We start from the raw sequence: 11,088 nt of genomic DNA on the forward strand, positions 1-11,088 counted from the left end.
CCACACTTCACATGTGACATGTGAAATTTTCTACCTAATATATTGAAAATGAAATTAATATAAGCCATGTGAAGCTAATGACTGCCATAGTGGACAATAAAGACTTCAACTCTTCCAAGTCCCGTGGGTCAGAAAGGTCTGCGTGTGGAATTGATTTAGAATTTCTTTTGCTCACCTCACTTGTGAATAGTGCAGCTAATTAGTAGTCATAGTACCTTGCTGTCTAAGTGAATTGTACTGCAGGTCTTCGGGGTTGGATTCTGTAAGAGTATCCAGAGCAGGTTTGTCTCAGGCTGTTCTGTTTATTGAGATAATCTGAGGCGAGTAGCTGTGCAAGGCTGCGGTGGAGCTTCCCCGTTCTGTGTCCCTGTTAGGACTCTGATGATTTAAAGCCATTGTGGCCAAAGTATTTTAAAAGTTCGGCTCCCATACTTGAACATTACTTAGTATGAAGATCAGAACTTGAGCAGTGACCTTCATAAAATCTCATGTTTTATTTCTGTGGTAATGGTTCTCAGCCTTGGTGAGCATGTTAGAGGCAACTGAGGAAAGTCTTAGACCCAGGCCGCTGCTCCAGCCCAGGCTTCCTGGCGTGGGAAAGAGAGTGTGGGTAGCAGGGCATTGTACATTTCTTATGCAGGAAATAATTTCTATATGGAGGAAAATATTCTCAGCTAGAAACTAATCATCATCTCCCTTCTGTTTTCTAGTTGGAACCCCAATTTCAAGTCTTGAGTGACGTGCCATCCGTGGATGGGACCCGCTGCGCTCACACACTCAGAACGCACTGTCCAAGGAATGCCCTAAAGGTCAGTGCCTGGAAGAGAGGTCAGAGGGCTTATGTCTAATCTGTATTATCGTTGAATTTGTTAGGTAACCGCGGTGATAAACTTGTGAGTAGAAATGCCTTCTTAGGTTGACTTGCCTAATAGTTCTGTCTTTATACATTTGATTATTTAAACATGTTAGCAACTATAAAATGTCTTAAGAATTACGTTGGAATGGGCTGTTTAAAGCAGGATGTGGAGTGTATGTTCACCTATATGCTTATAGGTGTGTGATATGTATGCAAGGATATTCAAGAAATAGTGGTAGTGTCTACAGACACGGGAGATGAGGTGAGGGTCCGTGCTTTTCAATGAATATCTATGTGCTACTATGATCTTTTAAAATCTGGTAAAATAAAATAAACCCAATGTCTAAAAATATTGTAGATTTTTTTCCAGTTTTTCACACTAAAAAAATAGAAAGCAAGAAAGTTTTCATGAGTTGATGACCTCTGCTGCGTTGGCTTGGATGCGTGACTTAGGGGCCTCTTCAGCTTTCCCTTTCCTGAACTCAAGGTGTAGGGCTTGATTTTCCATTCATCTTCTTAGGCTCCATTTAACTCACCAAGGCCAGATTTGTCGTTTCGATCTTCAATCATAACTCTTCGAGTGGGCTCTTTCTCCAGTTCCAGTGCACAGCTGTATGCCGCTGCTGTGTGTCTTATCCTTTAATTCTGAAGGGACAGGGACTCTGCTTCCCAGGTTGTTGATCCTGTGTTGATGACGGCATCCCTTGCCCCACCACTACCTCACCTCCATCAATGAAACAGCATTAAATTCATCCACCGAACAGCACACACTATGTTTAAAGATTATTACCAGCCTCAAACGTAAGCCTTTAATGGTCTGTTTGTGTCTGCTTTTCATATGCAGGTCTTCTACCATCCCCCAGTTCACCCTGTGCTCTCACTGTACCTGACAGTGAGAGAGCCCAGTGCGCGTCTTAGTCACTCTCCTCTGATCTCTGTTCTGTTTACTGTGTATCGAATGAGCCCCATCCTTATGGGCTTCAGAGATCTGGTTCAGATATCACCTCTGATGCTAGCTGATGTCTCCTGTGTTTCCATGGCATCCTATTCATTTAAATATCATTAATGTTAGTGTAGCTCATACACCGCCTGAGAGATTTTCTTCTCATTTATTCACAAGACCCTAGAAAGTGGTCTGTTGACTTTCTACTAACACCTAGCCATCTCTTACCTAGATGCCAAAATGTTTCCAACTGAACAAGGAACTAGAGGTTAAATATGTTCAGGTTTTACATTCTTGCACTCACCACTTCAATGGTTTTGATACTTACATAAGACCTCACTAAAAGTGACATTTATGAAGAAAAGGATTACTAGTTACTTTTATTTGAGAAGAACGGAAATGACTATCTTTAAAGGAGCTGAACCCATTTCTCACAAATGTCTTCTGCGGTGATTACAGGCCATGGGAACTTTCACTTCACATTTATTGATTTGCTCAGATGTTTTGCTTTCCCTTAGCTACTGTTTTATTTGGAAATTGGAATATTTGCCATGTTGTAGTTTGAACATGCATCTTGTTAGAAGTGTATGTTCGAGGAGTCTTGTTAGAAATTTACATCTGTTTTTATACACGCTATGCTCTACTGACCGAACATTCAGAGCTGGCTCTGTGCTGAGAAACGAGTTGCAAGTGTGTGGATCTTGGTGTTTTAGAATTTTTCAACATTCCGAGTAGGAAAACTGGTTGGCAGAGAGATGTAAGTTCTACCCATCACCATCCACGTATGCACTCTGACATGTAGCAGATGAGAAATGTAAGCTCTATCCACCATCCATTTGACACTCTGACACAGTAGATGAGGAAAAGGAGTCCTCTCAGACTTGGCCTAGGGGAGCGCAGCGAAGGAGGGCTGGAGAGATGGCTCAGCGGTTGAGAGCACAACTGCGAGGTCCTGAGTTCAATTCCCAGCAACCACATGGTGGCTCACAACCATCTGTAATGGTATCTGATGCCCTCTTCTGGTGTTTCTGAAGACAGCTACAGTGTACTCAATACATAAAATAAATAAATCTTTTTTTTTTTTTTTTTTAAGAGCGTAAAGGATGGCGGTAACATTGTTTTTTCTCCTTCCTTTTAAAATCTAAGTTCTAGAAGGACACATAGTTACCAAAACTGTTTTAACCACTTAATAAGTACTTGTTAAACTGTTTAAGCCAGGTGTGTCAATTCACAGCTGTAATCTCAGTACTTGGAGTACTCAGTACTGAGATGGGCCCATCACAGGTTCAAGACCAGCTTGAGCTACATGGTATATACCAGGTCTGACAGGGCTACGTGGCAAAGCCCTGTGTGACAACACTAAGTTTAAACAAATGACTATACATGAAGGACTTCTGATAGAAATTGTCCAGGGAGAAGGCTTACTTGCTGTTATCCCTATTTGTTTGTTTGTTTGTTTGTTTGTTTTTTGTTTTTTTCAAGACAGGATTTCTCTGTATAGTCCTGGCTGTCCTGGAACTCACTCTGTAGACCAGGCTGGCCTCGAACTCAGAAATCCGCCTGCCTCTGCCTCCCAAGTGCTGGGATTAAAGGCGTGCGCCACCACCGCCCGGCATAGTGATCCCTATTTTGAGTCATAGAAGAGAACTATAGAAATAAGAATGGCATTTACAGGATGATTTGGATGCTGGGTGTTTGGAGGTGAACAGTGGGGTTAGCCAGCTGTGTTACTGCATGCCTGTAAGTCACCAGCACCAGGAGGCTGAAGGCTCTCAAGTCCAAGGCCTGGACTTAGAGATGCTCCCCTGTCATTCCTGCTGCTTAGAAGATGGAGTAAGGGGGATTACAAATCCCAGGTCAACCCAGGCAGTTAGATTTTATTTCCTCCTGCCGAGGAATGTCGGTGATAGCTACTTACTTAGTACTCTAGCCTGCTTTCTGTTGCTGTAATAAAACATTGACCACCGGAGGAGGAAAGAAGCGTTCATCTTGCTTATAGGTTACCATCCTTCATGGAAGGAAGCCGTAGTGGGAGGCTCCAGGGAGGAACTGAAGCAGCAGTCACTAAGGAACAGTGGTTCCAGGCTTGCTTCTCGGCTCAGGTTCAGGTTCAGCTTATAGAGCCCAGGCCCACCTGCCTAGGAATGGCTCAGCCCAGAAATGCCCCAGAGACATGCCCAACCTGCCCCATCTGATAAATACCCCAGAGACATGCCCAACCAGCCCCATCTGATGGAGGAATGCCCCAGAGAAATGCCCAACCTGCCCCATCTGATGGAGAAATGCCCCGCAGACATACCCAACCTGCCCCATCTGATGGAGGAATGCCCACAGACATGCCCAACCTGCCCCATCTGATGGAGAATGCCCCACAGACATGCCCAACCTGCCCCATCTGATGGAGGAATGCCCCACAGACATGCCCAACCTGCCCCATCTGATGGAGGAATGCCCCACAGACATGCCCAACCTGCCTCATCTGATAAATACCCCACAGACATGCCCAACCTGCCCCATAATGTGGTAAGCCAGGCCCATAGTCCCAGCCTTTGGGAAGTAGAGATGAAGGTCAGTTCAAGGCCAGCCTCAGTACAAGAGTGAGTCCCTGCTGCTGTCTGCCTGGCTGTTGGCTGTCCCGGAACTCACTTGACAGACTAGACTGGCCTCTGCCTCTCAAGTGCCAGGATTAAAGGTGTGTGCTACCATGCCCAGCTCTAAGACCTTTTTTTCTTCTTCAGCAAGACCAAACATTTTTTTATAGACCACATCTTAAGGGAGCACACCTGTCCTCTGCTTTCGGAGGCTATAACTATCTCCTAATCTCTGAAAGAACATGGCAGCTCTCTCCTGCTCTGGTTATGTATATATGGTTCATACACAATAAATCCTCTGACGTTAGGGATCAAACTTTTCTTATTTTTATCATAATGCTCAGCCTGGGAGATCCTTGGGGCTCTGCTGCGTCCTCTGTAAACCTAAGAAGAAGCTTAGTTCAGTACCTGCTTTTGGACGACCAGGCTGGAAACATCTGCAGTCTCTCCTCTTCCTTTCTCTGTGTGTTTGCTTTTCTATCTCATGATGTAGCCCAGGCTACCCTCAAACTCCATCATTCTTTGGCCTCAGCATTCTGGGTACTGGGGCCATAGGAGTGTCCCCTGATACTAACTGCTGTATTTCATTTTTGAAGCTTATAGTCATTCCCAATGAATTTATAATAGACTATTTACAGTGCATTCCTAAAATATGATGCCAAAGTTTTGTATGAGAAGAAGTGCACATATATGTGTTGAACTAGGAACTGTAGAAATCGCACCCATTCCAGTCAGTTAAACAAGGATGTTCTTATTACAGCATTAGGAAATATACAGTCATGGGGCAGGGGGAAAGGCTGAAGGACACCTCAACTTCAAAAATATTTCTCTGTCCTGTGCTACAGAACAGACTATTAAAGACACTTTTAAAAATTATTTTCATTTTATGAATACGTGTGTTTTGCCTGCACATGTGTGTCTAGCATCTGAAGATCCAGAGATGGTGTTGGATCCCCTGGAGCTGGAGTTATAGACAGTTGTGAGCTTCTATTTGGGTGCTAGGAACCAAACCAAAGAGTCCTCTGAAAGATTAGGGTGCTCCTGACCACTGAGCCATCTCTCCAGCTCCCGTTCCAGATACCTTACCTGTGGTAGGAGATGTGCAGGCATGGCCACCTCAAGGTTGTAGGCCAAGCTTGGCCTATGACCTGATTATCTGTGTCGCTTGAATTGTGAGCAGATTGTCATTTTTAAATATTCGAAAAATGTCAAAAAAGAATGATTTGTGGCATCAGTGTTGATAAAAACTGTACTGGATTATAGCCATACTTATTGCATTGACTGCTTTCACATGTACAATAGCAGTGTTGAACTGTTACAACAACTGCCTGGCAGAGGAGTTACTCTCTGGCCCTGAGCTACTATTGCTGGATTCATTTCTACCACCAATCCCCAGTTTTAACTCTTACTTTCTTACTCATAAAGTTTGTAAGACCTTTTAAAGTTATGTACCATATCATCACATTTAACTGTCAACAGTGTCTTTATTTGTAGTTCTCCCTAATGAATTCTTGCAGGGAGTTGTTTCCTTAATATTCTGAGTGTTACTCATATGTGGGACTAGGGCGAGGTCAGTCTCTGTAATCAGGGGAAACCAACTAAAACAACAGGAAACGTTTAAGAATAAAAAATGTAGCCAGGTGTATAGAACACTTCCCAAAGGTCAGATGTGTCTGGGGATATTAGAATTAATTCTCTGGCAAGATTGTACTCCTGGCAGAGTTCTTGTTACTATCTGGTTACACCCTTGGTGGAAGAAACAGAGTGAACATAGGGTCAGTCATATTGAAGCTCTGTGTGTGTGTGTGTCTGTGTGCATGTATATATGTGTGTGCATGTATATGTGTGTGTGCATGTATATATGTGTGTGTATATGCATGTGTGTTGTGTGTGTATGCATGTATATGTGTGTGTGCTCATGTGTATGTTGGGTGTGAATATGTGCATTTGTGTGCGAATGTGTGTGTTCATATTGCTTTGTGTGTATTCGTGTGTGTTGTGGGTGTGTGCATGTGTGCTTGTGAGTTTGCAAGTTTGTCTGTGCATATATTGTATGTGTGAGTGTGTGTGTGTGTAAAAGCTTTTTATGTAAAAGTACTTGATGTGGTGATTTCATCTGAATGCTAAAAGAGGAACAAATCATACTGTCTTTGCTAGGAATAGCTAGAGACTGAAGATCACTATCGTTTGAATAAACAGTTGTTTCCTGGGTTGGAGAGGTGACTGAGTGGGTGACGTTTGCTATGCAAGCAGAGAGACCTGAGTACAGACCCCAGGACACATTTAAAAGCAGCCTGGGCCCATGTGCGTGTCAACCCCAGTACTTGGAGACTAGCAGATCTGAGGACTTTCTTGTCAGCTAACCTGTGTAACCAGTGAGCCCTGGTGTCTGTGAGGGGGTGTCTCAAAAAAAAATAAGGTGGAGATATGATCAAGCAAGAAAGACACCTGTGTCAACTTGTGGTGTCTACAGGTGCCCTCAGTGATGTGTGCAACTGTGCATAAGCGCACACTTACACACACACACACACACACACACACAGGTAGTGCTATTCCTGAGTTAGCGTCCAGTTGATAATACACGAGGCGATCAGGAGATCTCTGTCTTAAAACTCCAGCCAAGGTTGATTTTTCAGTCTTCCTAGGAAGTTGCTTTAATCTCTCTGAGTGTGTTTTTCCATTGCTTATTTGGGGCAATGAATACATAAATCCATTTCTCTGAAAGTACCTAACGCTGTGTGTGGGACTGAGGACCTCAGGCTGCACTTCCTAAATGAAAACTGACCCACAGGCAGGACACAAGAGCACCCTAGGGACTAACACCAGCCCTGGCTACTAAGTGTAGACTTCTAACATGATTCAAGGGCAGAATAACTGGTGTTTTCCACGTGGGAAGACTGGTTTCTAGCTGGTGAGGGTTAAAGACTGTGTTTGAGTATTTAGCAGGCAGAGGCAGAACTGCAGACTCTCAACAGGCTGCACTGGTCTCAGGCCAGACCAGGAGCCACCATTTGCTTCTTCTGAAAACTATGTAAGCATGTATGTAGCTGGGGCACTCTTCCCCCAAGGCCCTGCCTCCCTCCCAGCTGCTCGATTCTGATTCGCTTAGTCTTTGTTGCTGCTCTCTTCTGTGAAGGCCATGGCCCCATCTCCATCAGTAGCATCACCACCCGGATTCTGTCTCAAGGGAGGTGGCATTCTCTGGTAAATGGCTGTGTGACTTCTGCTGGGCGGTACTCACTGTATCCTACCTAGGGACCTGCCTACCCAGGGAACAAGGGTTAACAGCTTGTAAATTATTCATGATTCCAAGTTGTCATTTAGAACCACAATTCTTATCATATAGCCACAGAACAAACGGGAGGATACACTGAAGTTTATGGTGGCCCCTCAAAATATAAACCAATTGGAGTTACTGACCAGTGCAGAGTCAGTGTGTTTTTGTTGTTGCCGCTGTTGTTGTACACCTGGGAAGGCCTGTCTTGGGAGTATAAGATCAGATGTATTGCGTCATTGAGCATGGCACAGTTTGTCTGGATGCTATTTTAAAGTACTCAGTTTTATTCCTCTTTCTCCCTCGTGTAGGAATCTTTCTAGGGCTGAGGGAGCTGACTGGTTTGTTCCTTCTCCCTCTCTGGGGTCTCTGGGCTGGACCCCATTTCCCTAAGGACAAGCACTTGCCAAGTTGCTGTCACTGGCTAAGAGAGCCATCACCCCTTCACCCGAGGACAGAGAAGCCTATCCAGGATTTATTTATGTTTATAGGATCTTAATAGTCACAACCATTAAAAAAACTGAAAAAACAAAACAACACAAAACCCCAACCTACTTCCAGCTAAATTTATCTGTAGATGTAGTACTTTTCTTGTTACTTGCTGAACAGATAAATTATATTTTCTTTAAGATTTTTTTTTAAAGTTTTAGAGCACTAAAGGTGGTGTTTAAGTATTGAATTTTAGGTGAATAATATAAATCCATCCTTTGTAAAAAAATTATTTTATGTGTGTGGGTGTCTTAGCTGCATGTGTCAATGTGTATGCCTGGTGCCCTTGGAGGCCAGAAGAGGGTACTGGATTCCCCCCCAATTAGAGTGAGCTGCTTCACGAGCTGCTCCTGAGTCTGGAGTGCATGTGCTCTGGAAAGGCAGTCAGTGCTCTTAAATGACAGTCTCTCCAGCCCCCTATAAATAGATTCATACAGAAAATTGTCATTTGTTGGGGTTTGCTTAACTAAATTCAGAAGCATTACAAAATAGTTATTTCCTTTAAAAAGCTATACTTTTAAAAAGGATTTATTTGGTTTTTAGTTATGTGTAAATGTATATGTCTGTATGGGGGTGTCTGTGCGTGTCTGTGTTGAATGTCCAAGCAGGCCAGAAGAGAGGGGTGGCTTTCCCAAAGCTGGAGTTACAGGCCACTGTGGGCCAAGAGGTGTGGCTGGGACTGAACTGGTCAGTTCCTCGGGGGCATGGGAGGGAGGAGGCAGGCAGGGACTGTGGAGCTGTGTCCAGCTACTACCTGTAGTTGTTTTAATGATGGACAAGCACCGCCATTCCAAAGCAGCTGGGCTCAGCTGGTATTATTGTGGTTTTCAGATTGTATTATGGGTATCTTTCTATTTCTAAAGACTAATATTATAATATCTGTTATGCCATCTTTTGAAGTTTTCTTTTTTAACCTATCACTGTATTCTTTAAGGGTTTGTATTATATAAATGACTTGAACTCTATCATCTTAAATGGCTATGGATGGTTGAGTGTCATCTTGTTCTGTATTTGCTACTATAACTTTTTTAAATGTTTTATTGTGTGCATGGATGAGTGTGTATATGTGCATATGTATGTTTATGTGTGTATTTGTGTGTGTTCATGCAGGTGAGCAGATGATAAGATATCAAACTCAGGTGACACTTGGTGGCAGACTTTCTTCCCCACTGAGCAGTCGGCCTCTTATGCTCTGCCATCGGCAGTTCTTTGAGCTCAGAGTTGGAAGAGAGATCTCGGGATGCAGGAGTCCCCTCGGAGCCCTCTGCTGGTGTGTTCTCACAGTCTGGAGCCTGTCCACATAGACATTCTTAGCTTTCTGACTGATACTGATGCAATTGACATTTTAGAGCGTTCCCTTGTTCTACCTATGCCTCCTGGTGGTGTCCTTGAAGTACCCTGGTGTGTTTGATATTCTGCCTTTCTCTGTTAGATTGCTGTAGTTTGCTGATTTGGGAATTATTTGTGATGTCTAGTTGCTGTCCAGCTTAGATCATTGAGATACCTCATTCTGTCATGTTCCCTCTTTTCAGTTGGCTCACAATATTCTTTCCAAGTTATTTAATTTCAAGTCCTGATTTCTCCAGAAGATATAGTTTAGTATTTAAAAATGAAAAAAAATTACAGTTGCTCCTTGATTTATTATAGGATTATCTCCACAAACACCACAAAACCAACAGCAAAAACCCCAGTAAACTGGAAAGGCCATGGATTTTTAAAAGCACAGGCTATCCCCAACGCCTTGAGACTCCTACCTTGGCAACAGGCTGTGCTGCAGCTCCTCACGCTTGCCTTTGTTTGGTGGATGACTGAGAACTATGGCCCGCTGTCTAGAATATAGTTCCACGTGACTAGTCCTAGAAAAGTTAGATTTACAGTCTGTAGTATAGTCCCTACTGACTGTACCTCGCTTAGTGCCATTGTGTTGTTGAAGAATTGTAATCCGAACCATCCTAAGTCAGAAACCATCTGTGTAGTTATTTAAGCTTTTATTATGTTTTATTAGTGTGTGTGTGTGTGTGTGTGTGTAAGTCAGAGGCCAACCTGTAGGAGTCAGTCTCTCCTACAATCTAGATAGCAGGGATTAAAGTAGTGTCATCTACAATTCTTTACAGGTTTCTTGAAATATACAGATGGCTCAGAAGGTAAAGACACCAAATGATCTGAGTTCAGTTTGTGATGCCTGACATTATAGCGTGTTTCAAACAAACATGTGATCCTCTACCACCAGAGGAGAATTTTAAGCAACTCTTTATGTATTTTATGACACAGTGTCTGTTGTTCCTTCTGAGAGGAAGGTGGGCCACTAGAAGAAGATGTAGTGATCTGATTCAGATGTTGCACCTACTAACTTACCCACAAGTTAGGCAATGCCTTTAAAGAAGTGTCTCTGTCACGTGGATTTTGAAAACACAGCATGGCTGGGTGATGAAATCCACATCTGCCTAAGCAGCGAGCACCTCACCGATCAGTCTGTCTGAACAACAAGCACCTCACCGATCGGTCTGTCTCCCCAGCACTGAATGCTGTATCTTAACACGTGTGTAAAGCAGACCAGGGCTGGATGAAAGAATGAGGCAAGGAATTCTCTTATGGTAAACATTTTTTCCCTGTAAATCCAAAATTATTTTAAAGACATGTGTCATCTGTGTAGTCATTTAACAAGGACACATGCGTGAATGGGAAAGACTAAGTACTGTGAAGCCTCAAAAAGAAACACTTTAAAATTCAAGTGGCATTACTAATGACACCTCAGACACAAACAGCCCTTGTTAGGATCTTTTTAATCCCAGCACTTGGAAGGCAAGAGGCAGAAGGGTCTCTGAGCCAGCCTGGTCTACATAACTAGTTCTAGGACATCCAGGGCTACATAATGAGATGTTGTCTCCAAATTTAAAAGAAGAAGAAGAAGAAGAAGAAGAAGAAGAAGAAGAAG

At 43.3% G+C, this 11,088-nt stretch overlaps 1 protein-coding gene across 1 annotated transcript in view; it reads left to right on the top strand.

Moving 5' to 3' along the window:
- Nucleotides 1–710: 710 nt before the first annotated feature.
- Wdfy3 (WD repeat and FYVE domain containing 3) overlaps nucleotides 711–11,088 on the top strand; it is a 183,264-nt gene continuing 172,886 nt past the window's right edge. Inside the window, exon 1 of the mRNA XM_028773634.1 lies at nucleotides 711–809. The gene's annotated coding sequence lies outside the window, so the exon portion shown is untranslated. The remainder of the gene's footprint in view (nucleotides 810–11,088) is intronic.

Source organism: Grammomys surdaster, unplaced genomic scaffold (genome assembly GCF_004785775.1).
Source record: "Grammomys surdaster isolate TR1022 unplaced genomic scaffold, NIH_TR_1.0 233, whole genome shotgun sequence".
Lineage (NCBI taxonomy): Eukaryota > Metazoa > Chordata > Mammalia > Rodentia > Muridae > Grammomys > Grammomys surdaster.